Source organism: Rattus rattus, chromosome 1, assembly GCF_011064425.1.
Source record: "Rattus rattus isolate New Zealand chromosome 1, Rrattus_CSIRO_v1, whole genome shotgun sequence".
NCBI lineage: Eukaryota > Metazoa > Chordata > Mammalia > Rodentia > Muridae > Rattus > Rattus rattus.
Genome location: NC_046154.1, coordinates 76,922,718 through 76,935,818, shown reverse-complemented (window position 1 = coordinate 76,935,818; position 13,101 = coordinate 76,922,718). Strand labels below are relative to the sequence as shown.

At 40.4% G+C, this 13,101-nt stretch overlaps 1 non-coding gene across 1 annotated transcript; it reads left to right on the top strand.

Annotated features, from left to right (window-relative positions):
* The first annotated feature begins 299 nt into the window (after nucleotides 1-299).
* LOC116890354 lies at nucleotides 300-403 on the top strand. The gene has a single exon (XR_004386573.1). It is a non-coding gene; the product is annotated as a U6 spliceosomal RNA (small nuclear RNA).
* Nucleotides 404-13,101: the final 12,698 nt, after the last annotated feature.

Sequence of the window (13,101 nt, the reverse complement as noted above, 5' to 3'; positions counted from 1 at the left end):
ATATATGCACACACCATGTAAGACAAACTATAACATTTTTGCTCAGATCATTTATTTTAAATTAAAGTAAGAATAGAAATGTCATCTGGGGGTGGGGATAGAGAGTTTAACAACAGTTAAAATGACATTTTGTGTGGTGTTAGATCATGTTCATTTAAGGTCACTTCTGTACACATGCATAAGGACTCATCCAGAGGCCTAATAAAAAGAGAAGAGTGGTGTTTCCTATCTTTTATTTTAGAAACAGCTCATAGTAACTTAAAAGGTAACAGTGGTAAGTATCTTGAAATAATAATAGAGTGCTTGCTTCAGCAGCACATATTCTAAAATCGGGATGATACAGAGATTAGCATGGCCCCTGCAGAAGGATGACAGGCAAATTCACGAAGCCTTCCATATTTTTGAAGAAAATAATCTCAGGAAGTAGAGGGAGAGAGGGGTCTAGGAGAGAGAGAGGACAGAGAGGGAAAAGAGGGATCTGTTCAGATACTGGAGGAGATGGGGGATAAGTACAGAGGGTCAGGTATTTGAAAGGACGTGTGTAGCAGTGGGGAGGGGAAACGGGGCAGCCACTAAAAACGTCCAGATGCCAGTGACCCAAGAGGTCCCCAGAACCGAACAGGGAGGACATTAGGCAAAATACCCAACAAAGGGGAGACAGAGTCTGTAGAGACCATATCCAGTGGATAGGCACTGCTCCAGGTGAGGAATGGGGCTACCCACCCACCTCAAAAATATTAATCCAGAATTCCTCCTGTCAAAAGGAAATACAGGGACATAGAGTGGAGAAGAAACTCAAGGAAGGGTCATCCAGAGATTGCACCACCTAGGGATCCATCCCATCTGCAGCCACCAAACCCAGACACTATTTCTAATGCCAAGAAGAATTTGCTGACAGGAGCCTCGTATAGCTGTCCTCTGAGAGGTTCTGTCAGAGCCTGACCAATACAGATGCAGATGCCAAACATCAGACTGAACACTAAACCCCCAGTGGAGAAGTTAGGGCAAGGACTGAAAGAGCTGAAGGGTTTTGTAACTCCACAGGAAGAACAATATCAATTATACTCCCCAAACCTCCTGGGGACTAAACCACCAACAAAAGAGTACACATGGGGATACCCACGGCTAGAGCTGGATATGTAGCTGAGGATTGCCTTATCTGACATCACTGGGAGGGTAGCCCCTTGGTCTTGTGAAGGCTCAATGACTCAGGGTAGGGGAATGCTTGGGCACTGAGGCAGGAGTGGGTGGGTGGATGGGTGGGAGAAGCACCCTCATAGAGGCAGCGGGGAGGGCGAGGGTATAGGGAGTTTGTGAAGGGAACGTGAGAAGGTGGGTAACATTTGAAACGTAAATAAATAAAATAATCAATAAAAAGTGTGGAAAAAGAGAAATAATAGTAGAATATAGGCACCCTTGCCAGATGCTGTGGAAGCCTTCGGTTCTGTTCATTAGAAACATGGGATTGGGGCGTAAGAAGTACCAGGGCACATGGTACTTTTGTAGATGGATGGAGGTCACTTCTGCACTGGGGTTACTGTGAAATTGTATAGTGTTGTACATGTGATTGCCAAGTCCTATGATTTTTCCCAAAGCACTATAAAAATGGGAAGATGCAGTCTATGTGAATGTTTTAATTAAAAAACCCTTTAAACTGTGTTACACCGTTTACACAGCTGAAGAGACTGAGCTGTGTGCAAACCATTATCATTTACAAAAAGAAGACAGCCATTTTCTAAATTTGGAGCAGTGAAATATTTTAATTTTGCTATTATGTCTACTATTTGTCTTCATAAGGCACAGTCCCAGGGGCCTCAGCCACTATTAAATCCAGCATTCCACATCACGGCTATGATTCAGTACCTCTGAGAGGGGAGTTCCTTAAGTAAGCCTACCATTCTGGCGTCATTGGCAAGCTCTCAACTAAGCAACAAGCCTGCTGCTTCCAAAGGCGAAATAGTGTGCTCGGGCTTTCTATACTTTCTCTTAGCCCCTCAATTCAATTAACTATTTATTGCACTTTAATCATTGCTCAGCTTGCTGCTTACTGCAAAGGAAGGTTAAAAACACAAACACAAACAAACAAGCAAACTAAAACAAAAACCTTCATTCTTAGTGGGATAGGAGGAGGGAGAATTTGCTGTAAATTTCCTGCGTGTCTAGTTCACTGGTGGGTATTTGTAGCACACTGTGGAGGAACTTAAGGAATCAGAGTTCACTCTGCAAGCAGATATAGGTCTTGTACCAATTAGGAAATAAAACTATAATTGAATTTTCAGAAATTACCAGTCCCTCTCTCTTGAAGAGCTTTATCACCTCACCCCTACAGCTGAGGACATCAGGATTTCTGGTCACTAGCAAACTCAACCATTTCCCAACTCCATGTACATAAGAAACCATGTTTGGATGAAAAGACAGCTCCCTGTTTGTACCTTTTCTCCTAATGTTCACCCTGTCCAAATTTTGACAGTTAGTAGACCTTGGTGTGAGGTCAACATTCTAATGTAAACTAGAATGACAAATATTTTTGTTGAGACAATTCACCGATTTCCTTTTGTTAAACTGTGACAACACTTAGCATTCACAAGCTTTGGAAAATACAGGTAATCTCAATGGGGCTATGGAACACCTTTTATGATTAGACTACTATTTGCTTCTGGTATCTGTGATACAGTGTGATTTTTGTCATTTGATACAAACTCGAGTCGTGAGGAATAGGGAACCTCAGGTAAAGAATTACTTCCATCAGATTGACCCATGGGCATTTCTCGATTGAGGATGGATTCACTGAGAGGTGACATTGTGCAGGTCCTTTCTTATGCAGGTCCTGAGCATGTTGAACATGCCTTAAAGAGCAAAACAGCACACTGTGTTCCCTCATGGCCTCTGCTACAGTTCCTGCCTCCAGGTTACTGCTTTGGTTTCCCTTAATGATAGAACACTCTTCAAATTGTTTCTGGTCAGTGTTTTATCACAGCAACAGGAACATTTTTGGGGTACCAGGAAAAAATGAGGCTATAAGTAGCAAGTTAGCATGAGCTAGAGAGTCCAGACAATACGACTAAAACTATTCATCCTGTGTGGCCATGCACAATCCTCTAAATGATAGTAAGCTCCCCTGGTTGTCTTTCACATGATTCTTACACTTTATTTGCTCATCATGGTCACTTTTCCCTATGTGCTGGTGTAGCCTGCCTTGACCATCTTCCTGATGATTGGCCTGAATAGGCTGCTACCAAGAGTCCTGTATCCCCACTGCATGCTCTTGTAAGTAATAAGACAAGTTTGTGGCAGGTGCTGTTAGGAAAAGTATATTCCTCTCCCTGAAACATTTAACACCTTCCTAGTTTCCTTACCAACCTAAAGAACCATTCTACTCTTTATCTCATGAATTCAGCTTCTTATAAATTCTTACATGAGTGAGGTCATGTACTACTTGTACTTCTGTGTCTGGAATTTTTCATTTAGTGTACTGTTCTCTAGTTTCATCCACACTGTTAATTAAGGCAAGGTTTATTGCCTTATTAATTAATATTTTGTGCATATATATCTGTGTAGTGTGTGTGTGTGTGTGTGTGTGTGTGTGTGTGTGTGTGTGTGTATGTGTGTGTGTGTTACATTATTCTACCCATCTGTATTACAGGCTGCCATCAAATTCTTGATCTTACCCATCATGCCCCAGCCTTCCAGGTTCTGGGGTTCAGGCATACTCCACCATGCCGGGGGCACGTTTTCTTTAGTTATGCATCTGTGGATACAGACGTAGACTGATTCCACATCTAGCTTTTGTAAAAATGTGTACTGAACATGGAAGTATAGGTGTCCTAGAAAGTTGAAATACATTACCTCTCTTTGCAAAAGACATTCTTAGTGATACCCTAAAAAGCTAATAAAACAGGATTAGAAATAATAAGCTAATTCGGTAAAGTAGGCTATCAAATCAGTGTGTGAACACCAGTCTCATTTCTATATAGCAACAACAGCAGGATATACATGAAAACAATGAAGGAAACCTTTCTGTTGTAACAGCATCACAAAGAAAAAAAACAAAACCAAACCAACCAATCAAACAAACAAACAAACAAAAACAACAACAAAGATAACGAAGAGCAAGAATGAAGAACCCTTAAAGTTAAATTTATCCAAGCAGGAGAAAATGTACATACTTACATTTGCATTTGCCTGCATTTGCAGTTACACACATGTTGGGTATTTACAGTGTCTACTAATAACAGATCCTTCAAATGCCATCCAGAGACACATCTGGCTTTCATGTGCTCATTTTCTTATCAAAGAGTCCCCCAGGAAGCCCACAGAGTGAAGGTTTCACTTCCATTACTGGCTCTACTTGACTGGAGCACTTGGGAAGATATCTGAAAACAGCATTTGTGCAGCAGTTAGGGACAGTTTAGCAACACGCAATTGGGTGAAGCTGAATGCTAAGTGAAACCAGATCCTGGAAAAGGGTCATAAGAGGAATGGCAAAGAGCAGGTGAAATGCCTTCCTCTGAGCAAGTCAGTCTTGTGCGTCCAATCTCCCTAGCTCATTCTTTCTCAATTGTTTTTGGGTGCTATGTCCCCATTTGAATAATCATACCCAAGTTCTATGTCTTCCCATATCACCAGAGCTCCCAGTCCATGATGTGATGGCAATGCTGTGAATCTTGAACTTTGTTTTCCTGAAAATTATAATGCTGCCTCGTTGAGGAAGCTTGGTATATGGGCTCAACACTTGTTCTTTTAACCTATGAGAGCATTTGTTAACACATTATTTTTGATGGCGGGGACTTCTTTTACAGAATTTAGAGAGAATTTCCTATAGTTCCTAAACTGTAAACCCTTCCTGTGAAAGACAAGCACTGTAGTGATTTCACATAGGTGGTAATTAACATCTAGTTAATCTTCAGCACTTCCTTTTTTTTCATTTTTCATTTGATATCTTCTTTATGTACATTTCAAATATTATCCCCCTTCCAAGTTTCCCTTCCAGAAACCCCCTATCCCATCCCTCCTACCCCTTGCCTCCATGAGGGTGCTCCCCTACTCACCCTGGCATTCCCCTATACTGGGCCATCGGGCCTTCACAGAATCAAGGGTCTCTCCTCCCATTGATGCCTGACAAGACTATCCTATGCTATATATGCATCTGGAGACATGGGTCACTCCATGTGTACACTTTGTCATGCTCACGCCAGCCTGATATAGCTGTCACCTGAGAGGATCTGCCAGAGCATGACAAATACAGAGGCAAATGCTTGCAGCCAACCGTTGAACTGAGAAGAGGATCCCCGGGGGAGGAGGTAGAGAAAGGACTGAGGTAGATGAGGGATTTTGCAACCCCACAGGAAGAATAACAGTATCAACCAACAAGATACCCCAGAGCTTCCAGGGACTAAATTTTTAGCACTTCTAATGCAGCCTTGCTTAAGGGAACTAGAAAATTTAGCTAACTGCTCACATGGAGTAGAAACAATCATTGATAGATAGAAAAGGCCATGTTATGCCTACTTTGCCTGTAGTCAGATATTCACCCTCATATGATAACATAGACTTCGTTTTATAAATCTATTTGACTGTGACAGTGTTCTCGTTAGCCCTTAGGTGTAATCAACTTCCTGCTAGTTGTTCAAGGGTAAAATTATGATCAGATGTGAGGTAATTCAACATGATTTCTTGAGCCGAATCTATTGTGAGACCAACATTAAGTTAATGGAATGTAAACTAATAGTGCTGAGCAAAGCAGACTGCATTTACTAATCCATTGTTATCAACTGCCTATGTCAGAAGGGCACACCTTTGTTTGGGGCTAGAAGGAAGCAGCAACACCAAACAAAACCTTAGATGATGTTGTATACACAGTCACCTTTTAGGAGGATGCACTCAGAGTATAGAAATCAGGATTGTTTGGGGCTGATAAGGTGGCTCAATGATCTAAAGGTTGCTTGCTTTTTCTAAGCTTGGCAATCTGAGTTTGATCCCCAGAATCCACATTGTCGAAGGAGAAAACTGATTCCTGAGAATTGCCCTCTGAACCCTGTCCAGGAATTCCCAAATACACACATATATACCCCACCCCTGACACATACTAAATACATAAAATATAATTAAAATTTGGTTTAAGAGATTTAAAGAAAAATAAATTGTGATGTTAGGAACCATCATCTCTAGGATAAGAAGGAGTGAAAGTCAGCACACAGTAGGGAGATAAGGGCACCCATGCTCACTGTAGTCCTATTTTTTCTTCTTTTTTTTTTTTTTTTTTTTTTTTGGAGCTGGGGACCGAACCCAGGGCCTTGCGCTTGCTAGGCAAGTGCTCACCACTGAGCTAAATCCCCAACCCTCACTGTAGTCCTATTTAAAGTATCCAGATTTGGATATAATGAGGAGAAGCAGAGATTAGGCTTTTGAGTTCCCAACATTCTGGAAGTGTTGTGTGCAATTCATCCTGAAAGGAAGTATTTGGAGAAGGTCTTGTCAGTTTCAAAACAGTTCCTCATGTCTATCCTTCCTGTGCACTCCAGGATCTAGCTTCTTGATTAGCATTATTCCCTCCAGTGTTGCTGTCTCCGTGGTGGTGGTTTGGCAATGTAGCTTGGATTGTCCATCACTAGCTTTGACCTGTGCTCATGAATCAAGACTCTAAATTAAGCAAATGACTGAAGGTTGGATCTTTCCTCCTCTTTCTCACAAAAGTCACAAACAACTATGCATTTGCTTCAGTTTGTTCTTGACTCACAAGGGAACTGAATGTTTCCAAACCTTGTGGCTGCAGTATGTCAACTATGAACTTGGGTTCTAAAAGGAAAAACAAACTTACATATATAGTTTTTCTATAAAAATTATCTTAATAGCCAATATGCCCAACATTATTAAGATCCTATGAAAACACAACCATATAACATAACGTCAAGGAATTTGCCTTATTGCTCCATTAGGTACCTTGAACTTGCAAGGATACGTGTTTTGATTTATGCTTAGGACTGTCTTTGCCGTAATCTTTGATCTAGTTCCCAAAGCACTCAGGTACACAGTGCCTCCCAGCTCCAGACGAAACACCACGTTGAGCTCCACAGCATTTAATAGAAAGGCATAAATGAAGGCTGCATCTCACCATTTTACTGGGCATGGTTCTCATTCTAATGTTTCCCCTCTGTGCTAACATTAATAGTAGCCTGTGATATTACCCTAAGACACTACACCCTCCCAGTGAACTGTGGTTCTCAACCTTCTTAATGTTACAATCCTTTATTTTTTTTCTTTTATTGGATAGTTCCTCATGCTGTAGTGAGCCCCGAACATAAAATTTTTTTCGTCAATATGTTGTAACTATGATATTGTTACTGTTATGAATTGTAATGCAAATATCTGTTTTCTGATTGTCTTGGGTGACCCCTGTGATAAAAGGGTTCTTTGACCCCTAAGGGGGTCAAGACCCACAAGTTGAGAAATACTTCCCTTAGACATTGTTCTTTTGGATTCTTTACAGAGAAAGTTTTAGCTAAGCTTTGTCTAAGCTTTCCATAAAAATTTTGTAAATGGCAAATGTCTGTCCTCCTCACTGGCAGGTAACGATTGCAATTGTTCAGCTGAAGCTGCTCATCCGAGCTTTCTAGAACCCATCCTTCAGCCCTTCAAATGCAAGCCAAAGATTCATAGCCATTTCTCAGATCACGTAATTGAACTCTGGGTGTATATTGTGTTATTGGGATGTAAAGACACCAAAAGGCATTTCAGAACCTCTTGATAAGAATATAATATTGATTGATGTCTGTATTATGGTTTAAAACTGTTGCTTATTGCACCAAAAGTTCTCCATACCCTTATAATGGAAGCGCTTTAGGAGGCTGATATTTATTTGAACACCCTACTTAAGTTTTGAGTTCTAAATTGTGTTCAAGAGGAAAATACATGGTCTATTTTTAAAGGCTTTGGATCCAGTACAATGCCTTTTTAGCTTGAAGTGGAAAGTAAATATCTCAAGCATACATGGAGTTAAGTAGACAAAATGACAGCGGTGTCCTTTTAGCTTCATTTGGAATGATCCAAAACTCCTTGTGGCTCTACTGTGCACTGGAGCAAGGAAACATTTTTATAGCCATCAAGACTTAGGAGAACAAAATTTATGAATTGATAGAACAACTCACAACCACTTAGAACTCTCGTTACATGGAATCTGACACAGTCCTCTGGCCTCTGTATTCACTGCATGCACATGATACATAGAGAAGCGCGCGCGTGCGCACACATACACACACACACACACACACACACACACACACACACACACACACACACACAATTCCCCTACTATAGATTAGGAAAAGTTTTGAATATAATTTAAAGGCACCCTGAGAAAGAGAGTCCCTGGTCATTTCTTGTCTACAACATAGGAGGGACATATCTAACACTGTCTATCTTCCATGTTATAATTCATGGCCACTTGCCAAAGCTGAATAGAAAGTAAGGCTTATCAGTGAGATAAACTCTGATGACAACACAAACATGTTCATATGCTAATGTGTTCAGTGACTTTCCTCCTAAAACATTTATTTTTTTCTTTATAGTTGCTGCTTATGGAAAATATTAGCATTCATGTCTTTGGGCATTTTAGAGTTCATTTACCCCTTTATTAAACAATGTAAGAAAAGAAAATTCGAAATTTAAAACACTGGTGTTTTAAAGGGTGATCAATTCTATAATTAGTAGCAAATAATTTTCAAAAAATGACGTGTCCTTGTAAAGCGCGGTGTTTGAGTGCAGATGGCTGGGTGACCAGTTGGGTTCAGGAGGAGCTGGGGCTGTGCTCTCAATCTCAGGCCCCGTGCTTACATTCCTTTATGCTTGGTCTGGCAGGGTCTTTCTCTAGAAGCCTTATTTGACCAGGCTTCTTCACAGGTCTCTTAATTGAGCTAAAACTTCAGTGTCTGACCCTGGCGCTGGAACTTGCTTCCCCAGCAGGAAGGTATCGCTGAAGTAGCTGACCTGCTGGCTGAAGATCCTCTTTATCTTTCGAGTCTTCTCTGAAGCAAAAGGGACTTCATTACCCTCTTTAGCATTGTGCCTTGGGTAGACTCTGTGGGGTTCTTTTTCTTCTTAAGAAAAAAAATTAACTCAAAATTTAAAATTACCATTGGAAACATTGTTTATGGAGTTGATAGTGATGGCTGCGGTCACCAGGCCAATCGCATCTCAGTAATTCATACGGGGCCTAACTCCTGTGCTGCACTGTTGTAGGAGTGTTTTAGAAATCAGAAAGGCAAAGGAATCTTTATAGCTTCCTGCTCGGAGGTTTCGATGTTATCTCGGCCTAGCAGTAACTCCTGATAAGCCTGTCTAATGAGTGTCATTTGTGGTATTTTAATTCTCCCTCTCACCAGGCCAAGTCAATGACCCATGCATTCCTCCCACTCACGATCATCTATGTAATTCTAAAATAAAGGTTAAAAGGCAGAATAAATGTCTTCGCTAGTTTCCAAATCAACTAGGAATCATTGCATCACTACTTCAACACAAGGAAAGGAGAGAGAACAAATACTTCTAGAATAGGAACAAAACCACTGGTGAAGATGGTCTGCATAGACAACTCTATTGTGTGTGTGTGTGTGCATGTGTGTGTGTAAGCAATTCTTAGTGAAGAAGTTGTAGTTGAATCCTGAATTTGTGAATGTTAGCCTCAGTATCATGGACAAATATTGTGAATTAATATGTTTCATTATTATTATTATTATTATTATTATTATTATTATTATTATTATTATTAAAATTGGGACAATGTTCTCTTAATGAATGACTGTGGTAAGTATATTTACCTAAATTAGTTAAGCAATTAGTTTAGAAAAGTCTTGATGTGTAACTCAATCTCCTAAGTGCTTTTATCATAGGCAGGAACCACTATGAGTGGGTTAAGACTCATTAAATATTCACAACTAAACATCAAAAACTATACTGATGAAAAGTGGTATTATGTCAGCTATACATATAATTGAGGAAATTTGGAAGGAAGCTTTCTAATACTGACTCAAGTTGATAAAATAGATTGGGCAAAATATATTTAAAAAGTTACGAAAATAAGATTTTCTTACATAGCTTAATCAACTGGTCAATATGAATGCTAATATATGCTCTAACCTATTGGTATCATGTTAGTGACTAGACCCAACTTAAGTCTAGTATCCACCAGACCTGGCGCTAGTAACGCTTTTAACAGAGCTTTTCTTTTTCTAGGGTCAGGTTTAAGCTTTGGTTACGCTGCTGCTGTGAAAGAAACAGAAGGCCTGTCAGCACGTGTGGCTCCTCTGCCTCCCTCCTTGTCCTGTGATGGGTGTCACTATTTTACCTGCTCAGTAATATGTCTGATAAAATTTAATCTGGTGCAAAGAGGAAACGGAACCACCACTCACAGCAGCTGAAGCCTACTGCAGCAGATGGGAGCTGACACCTACAACTATGACAGAGAAAAACACTGTCACTCAAAGAGCAATCCCAGTGACCAATAGTGAACAATGAGGAAAGAGGACAATGCGAGGAATTCCTATGTCATTGGTAAAAGACTGACAGTTTAGTTTAACTAAGGACATATATTAACAGCCGACAGCAGAGGGCTCTAATGACTTTGACTCCCTTTCCTTCTCTGTCCTTCATCTGCCTTGTGTTCCAGTTCTATGCTTTAGCGTTATTATAAATAATGCCCCAGAGACATGTTCAAACTCACTTCTTCTGCAGTGTCCTGCCCTCGTCGGAGCAGTTTCTAAGTCTTGTTCCTTTTTTTATTCCATTTTCCAATGTACATCCCAATCCTCTGCATTTCTGCAAGCATCATCACGTTAGTGCCTCGCACCTGACCACCCATCACAATCTGTCCCGCAGGCCACACTTTCCTGAAGCATGGTTTTATTATGATACACTCTGGCAAAAGACAAAATAAACTCCCTGCTACTAATTAAGTCATACCCATAACCCACACCTTGATATTCCAGGTTCATATCATTTCTCTCCTCTCTATTCTTCCAGTTTTATTATAGGTCATGTGACATCAGGACTCTACTAACCACCCACAGTGCTATCCACTTCTATGGCACCTGCCATTGCGTGTGATAATTAGAGCAGGCACATCTACCTCCCTGACAGGAACCTCACATCCCTTTTTTCTATATCAAATCTCTGTAGGCCCCAGTGTAATGTACAACACTTGTCAGAGTCTTACTTAAAGAAGTCTGTAACGAACATTCTTAGTTCTTTAATATATTTTCTTAATCTAGAAAATGTCGTGTTCCACACATTTGTGCCCCCCCCCAATGCAACACTATCAGATGGCTATATCCTGTGCTCTTTGTCCGTTATTTGAGCATCCATCATCTGTGCTAACTGAAAGAAGGTCCATAGTGGTCATAATGGCTATGAAAGAAAAATCTTAATGGAAAAATATCCTGTAGAGTGATAGTGAAGTATAGGCTCCTCTTTCTGTCCCCAAGAAGGTCACTTGTCCTGTTTGAACAGTTGCAGTAAAATATGGGGGGTAAAAATACTGGGTCAGAGAAATATTAAATATGAAGATAATACATGTAAGTCTCCCATAGTTTAATATGAGGTGATAGCCACATTTAATGGCCTCTAGTGAAAAGGTAAAGGTTCTACCCATAACACCTTCTACCCCTATAAAATTGAAATTCACCAAATGGGAGTGAAAGACAAAGGACCAGGGAGTGTGGACTATTTTCTTTGCCTTTCTTGGAGTCAAATGTTTAAAAATCCCAACTCACACACCCCCTCTCTCCACATTTCCTTCCTTACCCTCTCCTCCTTTCCCAATTCTGGTCTCTTTCTCTCTCTCTCCCTCTCCTCTCCCCCTCCTCTTCCCTTCCCCATTCCCCTCTCCCCTCCCTCCTCTCTTCTCTCTGTCCTCTTCTCTCTCTTGTCTTTTACAGGGTTTCATTGCACAGCCCAGTCTGGCATGGGACTCCCACCTGACCTAGCCCCTTGCCTGTTCTCTGGCATGTGTGATTGCTGCACTTGACCTCTTTCTGTGTCGCCCTCATCCTCTCTTGGCCTTCATCCTATACTTCAGCCTCTCCTGATCTCTAACTTTAAGTCCTTGATTCTTTTTTTCTGCCTTTCTTCATATGTCCTGCTAAACTCTTTTTTCTTTCATTTTGTCTCTGTCTTCTTGTCACTTTCTGCTTTTATATGTCTATTTTCTATCTCATACTGTTTTAAATGTTCTCTCTCACAGTATTTCTGACATTATCATTTGCTGTTGCTTATTTTATACCTGGCTTCATTTAACTTAAAAAAAAAGTGTCCCTAAGGCTAAGTCATTGTCTTCAGTTTAGATTTAGAAATAGTATTCTTATGCTTTGGCTCAGTGGCATTTATAAACCTCTACCTTATCTGTGGGTCTCTAAAGTGATCTCTGGAAGCCTGTGCCCATACTTCCTGTTTGGGTTAGTTTGTGTTGATGGGTGAGGGTGCAGTATGTGAACCAATAAGGAATGTAGAATAAGATATTTTGCACTTTGCCATGTATCTCAAAAGAAGAGCATTCCTGTGAGTATGAAAGACATGCCATTTTGAAAATTAAGGTAATAAATATAGATTCCTTTTATGAAACACCCACAAGTTTGACAGACACTATTTTAAATATTTTGCTCACACAAACTCATCTGCACACAGATGCATCACTACTTTTGCTGGGCAAAGGTCACTGCTTTGATCATCCCTAAGCCTCATAGATGTCTAGAGTCTGGGCTATGCATCCTTGCACCATTTTCTTTTTTTTTAAAAGATTTATTTATTTATTTTATGCATGTGAGTACACTTCAGACACATCAGAAGAGGAAATTGGATTGCATTACAGATGGTTATGAGCCACCATGTTGCTGGGAATTGAACTCAGGACCTCTGGAAGAATAGTTCAGTGTTCTTAACTGCTGAGCCATCTCTCGAGCCCCCACACCATCTTCAAAAGAATTATTACTACCAATGTGTCAGTTGCATTTGTCTTCACTGACATGAAATTTTATAGCTGTTTCCTGGGTTAGGCATAGCTACCCACACTCACAATCCAAGCATATATGAGGTTGACATATAAGATCGTCATTTCAG